The following is a 15,407-nucleotide window of genomic DNA, read 5'->3' on the forward strand; positions in this document are numbered from 1 at the left end:
ATGTGCTCTTCCAAAACTGGGTGTGTAATTTTGGCTGTCCTAGAGAGATCCATTCGGACCAAGGAAGAAATTTTGAATCCTCAGTTTTTCAAGAAATCTGTAAGCTGTTGGGAATTCACAAAACAAGAACAACACCTGATGGCATGGTAGAGCGCTTTAACAGAACCATAGATAACTATCTGAGAATTGTGATCAACAATAAGCAGGATAATTGGGATACGCAACTTGCTCCATACTTATTAGCCTATCCACTGGCAAATCTCAGCAGAAGAAAGAAAGGAGAAGAAAGAGAAGAGCAGAAGAAATTATATACAAATATACCAATAGATTGCTCAATAAACTGTATAAAAAAAATTAACAGACCGAAATAGAAGAACATACAACATTACCCGAAAAGGAATTTATTAGGGCCGTAGAGCTGTGCCTTAAATCCACATATTTCCTGTTTGAAAGTAATTTGCACTCGCAGATATATGGAGCAGCAACAGAATAACCCATATCCGCAACAATTGCAAATTTAGTAATGGAAAATGGAACAAAACATAATAACTGATTTAAATTTTCAATTGCGAAATTTTTTAAACGATATGTATATAATTGACACGTGATAAATTTAATACTTTTCATAACACCCTAAAATTTACAATCGAAGAAAATAAGAACAAATCTATAAAGTTTTAGATTTAAAAATTAACTATAGCAACCGGGGGAAAATAACAAATTGGTACGCAAAGGAAGTATGGTCTGTCGGATATGTGAATTATCACACAGATGTACCAATAAAATGTAAAAAGTGTAAAAACGGCACTTACAGATAGAGCTATTAAGTTTGCACATTCTGATTATAGAAGGAATTTAATGAGCAACTATCCCAACATCTTTTTCGAACCGATCATGAAACAAATAATAAACAAAATATACAACTCAAGTAAGTGCAACAACAAGAATAAAAGAGAGGAAAGTGAAGTAAGTATATATTATTCCCATATATTCCTGATATGAACACAAAAATATTAAATATTCTCAAAACACATAATATCAATATAGCTAAAAAAAACTAGAAACCACTTAGGCAAACTAATGTTTAACAAAATTCAAACCAAAGAATGATAAACTGGAACCACCTAATGTAGTATATAAAATAGACTGTTTAGAATGTGATAAGACATACATGGGTCAAACAGAACAATATTAAAAGAAAATAATATACGAACATAAATACAGCATAAGGAAAAATAACGAAAATGGCGTTAGTACAACATGCACAGCAATTGTTACATAATTTCGATTTCGATAACACAAAAATATTGATTAAAGAAAATAACTATTATAAGAGAAAAGTCCATGAAATGACACATCAAAAACAACACAAAGTCCTGAATTTTAGATTCGATACAAACAATCTAAACTCAATATGTCAATCATTAATTGAATGAAAAATTACATAATACATAAAATATTAACATCCAGTCTATTATAGGTTTCAAAACAAAAATAGTATCGGCTGAACGCAAAAGAAAAATAGAGAAAGAAAACACTTAAATATGAACAGTTTTTTCGTTTTGTTTTGTTATGAAATGGACAAGCATTAATACGAGTAGGTATACCAACGAATCAGTTCCAAAACGTGCGTACCAACGACCGCCTGCCTCCACGAGTAAGTACGATAATAATTAAAAACTCTAAAATGAGAAATTCTATGCTTTTCACAAATTTTTTGGTCGGGATCTCTTTACCTTCAATCTTAATAATTTTAGAATGTTTCAACGTATTTCTAAAGTGTTTAGTAATGAGAGGCTGTGCTGATAGATAATTGTAACCGTTTTTTTAAGGGCCCACAAGCTTAAAGTGTTCCCATAAATTATGTATATTTATAAACAAAGCAATTTAAAAACTGATGCTCCCAACAAACTGATGATGGTGTAGAAACACGGGAAGGTTTTTATGTAATAATTAAATTATGATACTCTAAAAAACTGACTGAAATCCAGGAACATTGTGTATGTCGAAACCTGAACATAGAGGAAATTTATTGCTACACACAAATATATTCATTTATTTAAGTTTACCATCTTTGCTGAATACAATAAAATAAAAATTGTTTGTGCTTGGTTCAGTGACCGCCAGGCATAAATTATTCGATTTTTACAAATTCTGATAGCAAATCCCAGCATAAATATTTCAGCATTTAGTTGAAAGTTTTACTTCTTTGTTAGAAGCTAGGGTAAGTTATTAGTAGGCGATTATTTATTCCCAATCAAAGGGGATGTATTATAGTGTGTAAAATCGGGGTTGAAGTTTATTTCAACCTAGCGCTTCAGACCGTTATGTCATTATCAGGGCCGTCGTCAAGTCATAAGTAAACTCCAAGGGTGCTGCACAACACGTGCCAAACAACGTCAGAGTGGTCGTAAATATAAAATACACACGACCAACAAGAAATGTTCACAATACAGTTATGAAATTTGCTCACAATTAAAAACAATATACTCGTAGTTAAAATTGAAGTTAAAATTATTTAAATCCGTTAAAATAATTAAAATCGGAGACACTAAAATTAAAATTAAAAACAATTAAGCGACAGGAAACACTTATTTATATATATACAGGGTGTCCCACCGGGAAACGCCGTGGTCGATATTTGACAAACTCTAATTTGGAAAAATTTTTAAATTTGACACTGTGCCGAAAGAAGTCATTGGGGGTTAGTCAAGCGACCTAAAATATTTTAAAGATGGCCACACTTCCGGTTATACCGGCAGTTGATATCAACTGGCTTATTTTAAATGGAACACCCTGTATATTATAAAATTTTCGAATTCTACTCCAAATTCTAATTATATTTCATGTATAATAATATCCTATCCCTAAGCCTAACCGTTTTTAAAATATTTGAAATTTTATGTAAAAAACTACAGGTCCAGCGACTCGAATAATTATGAATTTTTCCTAAAAGGGAATATGTTCTACTAATTTGTGTCGCATTTATTGTTTAAAAGGATTTACTTTAATGGAATTTCGACATCATTTTGATAACTACTAATTATTATAATATTTTTCCTTTCCTGGGTTTCAGTCAAAATGTGACATACAAATTTTCATATCGTTTATTTCATATAACGTTTCGGCGAGACAAGAGTGTCATCATCAGATTTAAAATTTACACAAGCTACAAACACCAATTTACAATTAAAACATGTTGTATAAAAACTATATTTTATAAAGCGTTAAAACATTCATCAGTACTTAAAGGAAAACATCCTTCCTTTTGGGAGAGCTAAACAATTGAAAAATTTACCTCATAATTGGTAGACATTACGTTCTCTTAGGTCTTTGCCTTTTTAAAACGTTAAATTTGTTTGAATTATTTTCTACATTTGCCAGAATGGTATGTATGTATTGAGATAAGCGGAAATAGTTTGAATATTTTTACTAGTGTACTGACTGTTCTATATTTATTGCTTTATTAGGGTTTGGTAAATGTCGCTAAGGTTGTCGGTATCTGATCTGAAATTTACTGCTTTTGCATGTTTTTATTTAAATCATTTCTTGGATTCTTCTTTTATGATAATTTGTTTCTCTAACCAATATATCAGCGTTGTCAAAATCGAAATCATATATGCCAAATAATGAAAGTTTATTTTACAAGTATCTCTGCAAATTTGTTTGCCTTCGTGTTGCATGACAATTTACATGGCCAAGAAGACAAACAGGAAGGTTTTTAGAGCTGTGCTTTAAAGCTAATATTATGTTTCATTCACCTATGAAATGTCGATATGTACCTACAGTTTTTCTCAAAACATTGCGTTTTATAGCTATACGAATACAAAACGGCATACCAATCTATACTGAATCTCTCAATTTCGATTACAGTTTTCTTCGGATGTACAGCTGGCAATACACAAAAGTAGGCGACTCCTAAAGGCGATTTTTCCGATATTGGTAAATCAGGCTTTGTGAAATACGTCAAATATACAGGTTGATTCAAAATTGGCGCCATTCCTTTTAAGGAGTAATAACACTAATAGAGTAGGAGAAAAATTATTAAAAAAATTTTCCCGATAATTTCTAGAAGATATTAACAGTTGAAAATCAAACTTTAACTTTGTTATTAAGCATTATTTTCAAATTGTTCCATGTTTAATTGGTAGCATATTGGAATAATTAAGCGTCCAAGGTGAAAAATTACCATCTTTGCTTCAAATTATGAAAAATTTTCAATATTAAAAAAGTTATCTTCTCAAATTTTTTGATGAAAAGTCAAAGCGGCAATGATGTTTTCTTGTCATTAACAGATAGTTACAGGTGGAAAGCCTTTGTGAATAATAACAATACTTTGTTAAACTCTGACCTACGTTGAAGCTCCTTTCTCGAATTTGCGGATATGCGTTTAGTTCTCAACTTTAGCCAACGTCGCGCCACAGTCGCTTCTCCAAATCTCTCAGCTACTGTTTTTGTTGATCATCCTTCCTCGATTAATGTAATTATGTCAGTTTTAACAAGTAATATTGAATGTGGCATTTTGATAATAGGTTTTTGTCGAACAAAACTATTTACCAGTTTTATGCCATTTACGCAAAGGTAGACCGAGGTAGAAAGTCAGATTCACAAAACAACTATTTAATAGTCTACTTTACTATACCAAAAACCCGAAATTCGGAAATAATGCTACTTTTACTGACGGAAATCATGGAGAAAGTCTTTAAAAACCGAGTATTATTACCGACATTTGGGGATGTTGCTTTTAAGAATTAGTTTAAATTAAATGTCTGAAGCCCATGTTGGTCGGTCGATTTTAGTTCCATTTCGTCCCAACGTAACTCTTGAAGACGTATTCTAGTGCCGAAGTAAATAGTTTAGGAAAGCAATCTCCTAAGCTTAAAAAAAAACTTGCAAAGCAAGGGTCTTCCTGTATGGTGCATCGGCTGATGTTCGTATTAACGGTGATTTCATGAATTTTAAAGTTTTAGTTTTGCGTTGTCATAAATGGTCTTAATTCGGAATAAGTATGTGTAGTATCTTCAACTCTGGTCAAGTGTAATCAGGATTGTCCAAACTTCGACAGAATCGAACGCTCTCTCGCAGTCAATAAATACTAGAATAAGTGGTTTATTTTATTATATCATCATCATTTAAGCCCACTATAGCGTCCACTGTTGAACATAGGTCTCCCGCAAATTGTGCCATTCAATTGCTTGATATATAGTGCGACTTCAAACAAAACTTCAACATTTAATAATTCTGCTGTGGCAACTTTCACTTTTGAGGGCAGCATTAATTTGGTTTTATTATGGTGAAGATCTGTTCCATTGAGACATTGCCTTTCAAGAGTGAACTAACGAATGTTAGATGTTTGGTAAATGTCAAGCACATTAGAGATTTGCCTGGATGTAAGGTTGTACAATTACATATAAGTTTAAACAAGTTAATGCAGATATGCAGTAGGGTAATTAAACGCCAGAAACGTTGTGTTTTAACTTTAATAACTATAAAATAATGTTGAAACTAACATCAACGAAAACCAGCGTGTTCCCTTTTACTTTTTACTTTACACCAGTGACTTGACGTTGACCACTCAAAAGCAGGGTATGACCCGTAATTAAAAAACTAAACTGGATTTCCATTGCTACTCTACTACAACACAAGTTCTGCACTGTTTTATTGGTAGTATTTGGCTTTGATTATAGTTTGTCAATTAAATTTGGCAATTAAAATAGTTTAAAAGAATGTACTTAAAAACGTAATATCTTCGAGGAATAACCGTTCTTGGTACTTAAGTTAGTCTCAGTAAATCCTCCAGGGGAATTACGCACATTTTGATTCATCCTGTGTATTGATTTTGAACAGTTGACCAGACACATTGAGTAGTATTCTTTAAATTATTTTACTATAGTACGTTTTATGAAATAAAAAAGTTTTGAACAAAGTTTTGAGTATTTTAAAGATTTTTCAACGCAACTGAAAATATATTTGATACTTCATCACTCATTCATACTACCTAATTTATAATTCAAGTTTGTGGGTCCTCTCTCCTGTTAAGTTTACATAAGAGAGAAACTCATATTTGAAGCGCAAAACGCGTTGACTGTTCTAACAACGGTTTAATTGTAAAATGTATAGCCGTCGAGAATTGTCCATAAGTAGTTTTCAGAACTTTCATTACGGGATCAACTTGACAGATCTTAGTCCCAATAAACAATATATTTGTCTTTATGTTTAGTTAAATATTATCTAACTTTTTAATCATGAAACGTTATTATTTTGATTTCAGTCTGCTAATATTAATTAATTAGACATTTCGAGTTCGAGTAATTAGATTGGTATAAGGAAAAATCTCTGCAGTCCTATTGTTGATACCGATCATACATATTAATACATAAATATCAAAAAGACCAAATTGTAAGGTGTTCTCGACAAAATGGTACTACCTACAACTTCGAAGAATAACAGGACTCAACAACCGCAGAAGTTAAATGTAAGTTGAAAGTAGCATTGTGCACAATATACTCAGTATATTATATTATAATCATAATATTTTCGTGTTTTTCGCTGCTGGACAATTGAATTTGCTTTTATTTATATAAAATTTTCCTATCTAATTGTATTACAGATAGAATAATTTTGATTCAGACGGACATCCTATGTATTTTCATATTATTTTCATAAATGTTTGGATCTTAAACACTCACTAATTAAGTTTCTTGTCTAAAAGTTATCATTATATTTCGTAAGGCCGTTTTACAGTCGACAATCTTAGTGCTCGCAATTTTCAGGTATAAGATATTATACATGAAATGTATTTAGAATTTGGAGTAGTCAAAAATGTACTAATATATAGGGTGTTTCATTTAAAATAAGCAAGTTGATACCTACTTCCAGTATAACGGGAAGTGTGTCCATCTTGAAAATATTGTCGGCGGCTTGCCCCCAGTGACTTAGTCCCACTGTCCAATTTTCATTTTCTTTTTTCTCCTAATTACAGTTTGCCAGATATCTATCGCGGCGGTTCCCGGTGAGACAGCCTATTTTCTATTTTTATCGAAATAAATGCGAACTTACGTTAATCACAAAAATTCCCCTGGCAATATGATTGTAACCCGAAACGAAAACAAAACAGGCAAACAAACTTTGGATTTTTTACGTATAGTGAATAGTTGGTACGCTTGATCGATTTGTCTAAATGTGATATTTAACGTTGCACACTGTAAAGCGCAGCACTAAAATTACAGTTGCAAGAAAATAGCCGAAAGGAAGTTGCGGGCGATAAAATAGCCGACTGTAAAACGCCATTTAAAAGTGACAGCTTATTACAATCAGTTGCTTTGAAATCAAATATACATTAAACCGATTTTTCTGCACAAGGAAAGATTGCGCTTACAAAATTGTAATTTTCGCTTAAATTTAAGGAAAATTTATATTTTAATATACCTATATGTACAGGGTGAGATTTTTTCGATGACTAGTACAGGGATCTTGGAAGCGACACCAGATATAACAAACTTTAAATGGACAAATAATGGTAGTTTTAAATGCTCCTCGAAACCAATTTTATTTTTATAAAATTTGATAGCTATTAAGAGATGTCTGAAGAAACTGATTGATGTCAGATTTTTATATGATTCCTTTGCCGTCATTATTAATGACAAGAACATGACATGAGACATTTTTACAAACTAACTGTAATTTTTGACATATGACACAAACTTGAGGTTTTTATAGGTTACGTTATAACCGCGAATGGCGCAAAAGCATTTTGTTGTTTTGAACTTAAGACGTGCAATGCGCATGCGGAAGTCAGGCAGCCAAAGTACTCTTGGTATGGCTAGCCGCTTGTCATAAATACGACAGGGGATCCAGTAGTTAAACCAATTTTAGTCGGAAAGCACAGGAGATGACTTCGCCCACTGCCTCATCGCCTTTAATAATGTCCACCGCAGTTGTGGACGAAACGTGAAAAAGAAATTCCCATGGACCACGGTTAAATGTGATTTGACCGGCCGTAAAAGCATTCATAGTTCATTTAAATTGCCATATTTCATTTAATATACTGTGTTTTTTACGACTCGCCACAAAAAAATCAAAGACTGATAGATCCGGTTATCGATATGGCCATACAACAGGATCGTTTCTTCCAAGCGCCGAAATATTTCTCGTCCAGATAATTCCGCACTTACCGTGTTTCTCAATCTAGGTAGTTCAATATAATATCCAGATCATTTCGAAGGAATTGAATAAACCGACTTCCATTTAAGGTGGCTTCAAGAATAAATGGGCCAATAATTTTTGAACTCACCATTTCGCACCAAACATAAAATCCAAATTTAATTTGTGGTCTCCTTTGTTCAAAGTCGTGGAAATTTGCTTGATTCCAAATATGTTGTGTTGATTTAAAAAAAAATTATAAAGGAATTGGATGTTTTGTTGGTATTTGTTTCGGAACCATGTACGAAAATTCACGCGCAGCTTAGCATCCCCTGGATACAAAGTTAGTATATTGATCATTTATTTATACGGATGGAATTTGTGTTTTTTAACTTTCACCACGGTGCTTTGAAAAGTTCCGGATTCCGCTGCAATCTCTCTGGTGGAACTACGTGGATTCTCGGTTACAATGGGCAATACATTAAACTCCACAACTTCATTGATTACTTTATCTTCATTTCGTGGCTGCGTAAAACAACTTCATAAGTACACAAATTGTCGGAAGATCTTTTGAATGTTTTCAAAGACGGCTAACGACGGTCAAAATACCTCTCAAAATAGTAATTAGTGGCTCGACCAGCATTTTTATGACATAAATGTCGGTTTCAATCATGTCGCGCTTATTAGAATAATTGTGTGTTTTGCCCTCCCCCAGATTAAACAAGAAAGAAATTCGAACTCGTGTCTCCCTCAGAGGCACGTGCAGGTCCCCCTTTTGGGCTCCGGAAAGCCCCTCAGTGCAGTGCCGTTCAGGATAGTGTTCCTGAGTGTATTTTGTGATCGACATTGCCAGTTCTTGACATACCAGAAGCTCCTTCCTCCAGCGCAACTTCCAAGTATAAAATGAGCTCCTGGAAAGTACGTAAACTCTCTAACTCTTCCAAATTTAAAACTTAACACCAACCGCCGCAAACCACTACTTTTCTCGCTCCGTACCCCTACTTTTTTTCTTTTCTTCGTTCGGTCTCAGTCTCACAAACTACCAAAACCCACACCCCTAACCCACCAAGGCTCTTGCAGGCTATGTATGTATGGGCGGCAAGCCCAACCCTTACGCTCATCATGAGTATCTATTTTCTCCGGGCGACCTTCACTGTTCCTTAGTCGAATTGCTCCATTAAACTCGTTCTTGCTGTATCCATTCCAACCAACGTCAGGAAGAAAAAAGCCCGAAAAACCTTTCTACTTCGCCCACTGCCTTTGATAATGTCCACCGCAGTTGTGGACAAAACGCCAGGAAGAAATTCCCATAGACCACGGCTTTAAAGCCCGAAAAACATTTCTAAATGTCATTTGATCGACCGTGAAAGCTCTACGGGAAGGATCCATCGAGAGTGGTTCGACAACTGGAAAGCCTCCGTTAGAAGAAAGCGCATCTCCTGAGTTCACTGGCCTTTTTGCTGCGATGCCGTGAAACTAAGATCACTCCGACCTTCTTGAAGATGAAAAGATATTTGAGAACCAACCAGACCAAGAGAATCTACGACCGGACTGAACGGGCTCTTTTACGCGAACGGATACATGAGACCCGCAGAGATCTTGCACGTATTGACAATAAACTTTTACATGTCAACATAGAACTAGCCTACAAAATGCACTGGATCTATTGGGAAAAGGTGGATCGATGAACAACTGAACGGATTATGGTGGCTGAACCAGCAGCAACCCATGCTAAAAGAACAAGTTTGATGCACTTACGGAAAGGTTTCACCGATCCAGCAAAACAGGACTATCACCCGAGGAGAATAACCGGAAGATTGTAGTCAACTTGACCAGCAAAGAACTTACTGCCGACGAACAACGCGACTTTCCAATAGTGATCACAGTGGGTCTCAGTGGTACATCCGACTTATGGATCTTGGGCAGTCCGTAGAGCCTTGGTGGGAGTGCTTCTGAGTTTGTCCAACTCCTCGGACGACACTGTCATGTCCTTTATAAAACTCACAGTTTTATAAAGGACTCATCCCATTTTGTTTAGAGGTTGCACTCGTTATCGGAGAAATCCTTGTGAGTTTTGATGTTGTTTCGTTATTCACAATAGTACCAATTAAGGAGGCAATGGAACTTATTGAGAGAAAATTTCCACGAGGCATCGCCAAACTCTTCGAACACTGCTAACCACAACTTACTTTCAGTGGAAAAACGAATTCTATGAACAGGCGGATGGAGTAGCAATGAGCAAGCCCCTTTTACTATTTTTAAATTTAGGGTGCAATTCATAATTCTGGAACTAGGGAATAAATGACATACAAATTTGCATGCATACACAGTTAAATTTCACAATAAAATAATAGCATTCCTCTCAAAATTCTAATGTTGCCTTTACCTCTCAAAGAGAGCCCTTGAGTAGAATAGTAAAACATATTGTACCGTGGATGGCCGAGTATCAAACTCTTTCTTCTGCTTCCTTTTATTCAACTCGGTATCACCTTAACTACGGAACAGGAACAAACTAACTTCAAAATTACCGTCAACTTCACAAACAATAATGATAACAGGCGGAAAACTCGCTTTTCCGACTCGCGGGGTTAAATCTCTTCTGCACCCGGTCGTTGTTGTCACTTCACTCCCCCTGTCTGGTTCTCGTCGTCGCTTATATAGTTTCCTCCAGGTAACCCAGATAGTTCTCGAAATCTCCAGAACAGGTGCAAAACTTCCCGCTTGTCAGTGTCATATTTGACAGTAAATAGGGCTCCCATTTACCGAAATACCATGAATTTCGATCTCCCCATATCAAACGTGAGTACCCCTGGCCATTTCCGTTATAATATGTTAAAATGCGTCCCTCACCTATTTCTTACTTTTCCAAAATTTATAAATATATTTGAAACCGCTTCTGAGATATAACCTTGACACACTTAAAAAACTCACCCTGTATATCTTTAGCATGATATCATTTTTTTTTCACCAAAAATATTTCCTTATCACGTTATTATTTAAGTGGTGTTATGACGTTATAATAATTGTAATAAATTTTAGGAAAAGAAGCCCTCTCGTGAGATCAAGTGTCCAGTTTGCATGACTGTATTTGGAAAACAATCTGATATATATTTAACAAAGTGCGGTCATTTGTTTTGCAAAAGATGTATGAACTCGTGGATTACAACAAACCCGCATAAACCAAATTGTCCGGTATGCAAAGCAAATATTGCTAACGGAAGCCTTAGAACAATATTTTATTGAGTTTATAGCAATTTTATATATTTTATACAATGCCATTTAATTACCCAAATTAAAATGTAAACACTATTTTATATTTACACGTTGTTAATTAATAAACCAACTTTTGAACAATACTGTTGTAATTTAGAATAACACTATTCCTTGAAGTTTTCATCTTACTTTTTTACACCCGCTTGCAGTATTGAAAATAAAATTAGTTCCTGTTTTGAAATTTCTACGATGTCGCGCACTTAATTGATTCTTTCGATAGTATTGAATCATTTATAAGCTTGGTATCTATTATATACAGGGCGATTCAGAATTTGCGTCTTTTCTAGGAGTAATAGGTTCCTAAGATATTCACAGTTGGAAATCGAATTTCGACTTTATTATTAAGCATTATTTTGAAATTGTTGCATGTTTAATTGGTAGCATATTAGATAAAATACTCAAGCATTCGAAAAAAATTACCATATTTCAAAAAGTACTATTCGACATATCTTTGCTGAAAAATCAAAGCGGCAATGATATTTTTTGTCATCAACAGATAGTTACAGCTGGATAGCCCTTGCCAATAATAACAATAGTTAGTCAAACTGTGACTTACTTGAAGCTCCTTTCACGAATATGCGGATATGCGATTAGTTCTAGGGAAACGCCGCAGTGACATAGCAGAAGCTGAAAGAAGGGCGAGGTGAGTGGTTCCAGAAAGATAGTGGACGACAATAGATGTTTGGGTTCCAGACACAGAGGAACAAGTATTGGACATAATTGCAGCAGAGCGTTCCGGGGGTACTCAGAGCATTACACAACTGACACTTTCACAGACACCAAATAAAAACCGAGGAAGGGCTACATTTCTACCACGTATGTAAGTTACCAAAAGCACAAAGACACATTAAACCAATAGCTTACTGAACACCGGTACCAATTGAGCAGGAGCTAATTAACCGAATACGAGAAGCTGCTTGAGGAGAGTGTATAATAAAATGAGTACACAGGCAATAACTTGCTTGGAGTTCAAAACTCAAAGTATGTTTATTTGTAATTTGTAAAAAAATTAATTCGAGGTAATTTTAACTTAACTTTAACATTTATTAATTCCGTTGGGCTAGATTGAATTGCTATTTCTAAATAAGGTAACGATATATCAATATATCGAATATGATCACATAAGTGCGTTAATGATACCGGGTATCAATTTGAAGCCCCCCTTAATTTCTTCCTTGCAGTGGAAAATATGAAAAGTCTGAAAGTCCCGTCAATTTTATTTGTAAGGATGACATTTTAAACGAATTTTTAGAGTCTCATTGTGTCTACCCTTTAGGTCGGGTAAATGTCACCCTCAGAATTTTAAAAAGGGTGGGGGGGGGGTCAAGTAGTACATCGACTTAGAGACCGCTCCATTCTCTTTACACCACTTACTACTTTGTTGCTTATTGTTCAGAGGTTTTCGAATCATCGCGTTTCAAAATTACACAAACAATTGAACTTGCTTGTATTGAGATTTTGGTTTTAAGATTAAAGTTTAAACGAAAATCATGTCATTGGGTCTCCTAATAAGGAAATTTCTCCAATAAAACCCACGGGATATCCTTACGTTATTTATAATTCTTATCCCACTATCTTTTAAGTTCTTCAAAATGTTGTATATTTTCCTGTAAACAATAATAAAGTCTATTTTCGAACCCTCCCTAACATTGATAAGATATTCCCGGATAGATCGATTGGCAGAAGGGGACCAATTAAATGGCCTCCAAGATCATCAGATTAAACACCTTTAGGCTTCTTTCTTTGGGGACATCTTAAGTCCATTGTTTATTAAATACAAGCTACGGATATTGATGATCTTAAAAGGCAAATTACAGCAGAATGTTTTTTTCAAAATCTCTCGTTTGGTTTGTAGTATATATTATGCTTCTGTTCTGGCTGTTTTATTGCATTTGTTATCAATGCGTTTAGATCATCTATGAATGCTATGTTAATACTTCCTTCCGTTAGTCGCCATTTGGTTTGGGTAAGAGTTATGCAAGCAGTTTTCTATTTACCTTTGGTAGGAGTCGATGTTGTCGGGTGGTGTCCATTTCTTGTTCGGTTTTTGGATCATTTCCAAACTTTCACTGCTGATGTTTACAGAAACAGAAACGTAAAATGTATACGTAATCGTAAAATGTTGAAAACTTAATCAGATTTACATAATTTAAAAAAATATTTGCATTACATATTCATTTAAATTGATTTATTTATTTATTTAAAATCCATCCATGTGCGAAGTTTTTAAAACCGCTCAAACAGTTATTGAAAATCGAAAAATGGTTAATATAATGTAACGGAACTGACAAGGGGTACTCACATTTGGAATGGGGACCGAAAATGATGGTATTTCAGTAAATGGGGTGCCCATTTGCGCCCCATTTACTGTCAAATATGACACTGACAAGCGGGAAATTTTGCACCTGGGCTGGAGATTTTGAGAACCGTCTGGGTTACCTGGAGGAAACTATATAAGACGGAGTCAATCGGACGCCTAAGCTAGGCTCTACCATGGGCTTACCTAAGCCTTACTGAGAGTCCAATGGGTATGTCCGAGACGGAACGCATGGTGCTTCAACGAGCGCCATGGTTGTTTACTTTTCGAGGACCATGGGCTAACTTTAAGTTAGTTATAGGAAGCAAGAGAGGCTGTTAGGTTTAGGTATAGATTAGGTTTTGTTAGGTTAACTTAAATTAAGTCATATGATGATATATCTTAAGTTACATAGAGTGTTAGACACTCTAACGATGTTAGATTAATAAGTTGCAGTAGGAAGTTTGTAAACTTAGCTGAAAATAAATATGTTCTAGACGGAGTCCGTGAAGTGAGAGCAACGACTGAGTGCAGAAGAGGTTAAACCCCGCGAGTCGGAAGAGCGAGTTTTCCGTCTGTTATTGTTATTGTTTGTGAAGTTGACGGTAATTTTGAAGGTAGTTTGTTCCTGTTCCGTATTTAAAGTTATACCGAGGTGAATAAAAGTTGGAAGCTGAAGAAAGAGTTTGATACCCGGCCATCCACGGTACAATAGCAATTGTATACAGTGTGTCGCACTTAAGATGGAGACACCCTTGTATTTCTGTTATTTTTACAATGAAGGTTTTTAGTTTCGGTACAGAGGTGAGGTAGAATGTTAAGAGCTTAATTGTTTAGGGTACCCATTTATACCTTCAGATAAAAACCCAGCTTACTACGACTTTGTGGATAGGGGCAATTCGCTATATTTTGCTATGTCTTAGAGATATCGCAAAAAGTTACTAGAATAAGTTGATCAAAATGTTATTGTAACGGTATGTACCGAGTTTCAAGTCAAAAATCAAATATTGGCATTTTTTTAAATTTTTAGGCCGTCCGAATTTTTTCAAAAAGTTAATGTGTGGTGCGGAATTTTAGATGACAGAATAATTTTTTCGTTTTTATTCTACACTACCTCACATGCTAAGCGATTGACTAATTTTTTTAATAACGAATTATGGGATGTTATCGAGGATCTGCCTATCAACGTGCGACACGAAATGCTTTTGCAAGTAGACGGTGCATCAAAAAAAGCTCTTTTGAACAGTATTCAAACATCCATTGAAGTGCGTCTAGCCGAACCATCCCAGTTTTATCGAAGCAACATAGTGGTTCCACAATCAGAGTGAGTCAATCCTTCTTTATTATTTCCTTACTATTTCAAATCAGCTTTCCTTGCGGCAATTGCAAACTCTTCGTGTCACGTGTTTTTATTCAAATTCAAATCCAGCACGTGGTCATAAGAATAATCTTATCATCTTATATCTGAAACATCTATTCTGTATTTTATTATTTGATCGATAAATTGCTTTATTCGGAATCTGTGCCGTTAGCGACTAAAAAGCGTTTTCAAAGTCTATTTCGTTTTAACGTAACTCCACGTGGCCATCGATAGTCTCAGTCGCAAACGAGGCGTTGTTAAGGGAAAATTAACCCGATTTATTTCATTTCTGACAAAAATCGAAGAAGCCCATCAAAATCCCGAGTTAATAGTTAG

General features: G+C 34.9%; 2 long non-coding RNA genes across 4 annotated transcripts; one reads left to right on the forward strand and one right to left on the reverse strand.

Moving 5' to 3' along the window:
* Positions 1–1,627: 1,627 nt before the first annotated feature.
* On the forward strand, positions 1,628–11,492 carry LOC125505887. 3 transcript variants are annotated; one of them, XR_007282523.1, is made up of 3 exons: positions 1,628–1,657; positions 6,272–6,475; positions 11,182–11,492. It is a non-coding gene; the product is annotated as an uncharacterized LOC125505887 (long non-coding RNA). The 3 variants fall into 3 exon arrangements; XR_007282521.1 differs by lacking the exon at positions 1,628–1,657 and adding an exon at positions 2,135–2,224; XR_007282522.1 differs by lacking the exon at positions 1,628–1,657 and adding an exon at positions 3,874–3,942.
* Positions 11,493–13,150: 1,658 nt separating this feature from the next.
* Positions 13,151–13,867, reverse strand: LOC125505794. The gene is made up of 2 exons (XR_007282417.1): positions 13,718–13,867; positions 13,151–13,487 (listed from the first exon to the last, which is right to left on the reverse strand). It is a non-coding gene; the product is annotated as an uncharacterized LOC125505794 (long non-coding RNA).
* Positions 13,868–15,407: the final 1,540 nt, after the last annotated feature.

Source organism: Dendroctonus ponderosae, unplaced genomic scaffold, assembly GCF_020466585.1.
Source record: "Dendroctonus ponderosae isolate FM_Combo_2020 unplaced genomic scaffold, Dpon_F_20191213v2 Dpon_F_20191213_1, whole genome shotgun sequence".
In the NCBI taxonomy this organism is placed as follows: Eukaryota; Metazoa; Arthropoda; class Insecta; order Coleoptera; family Curculionidae; genus Dendroctonus; species Dendroctonus ponderosae.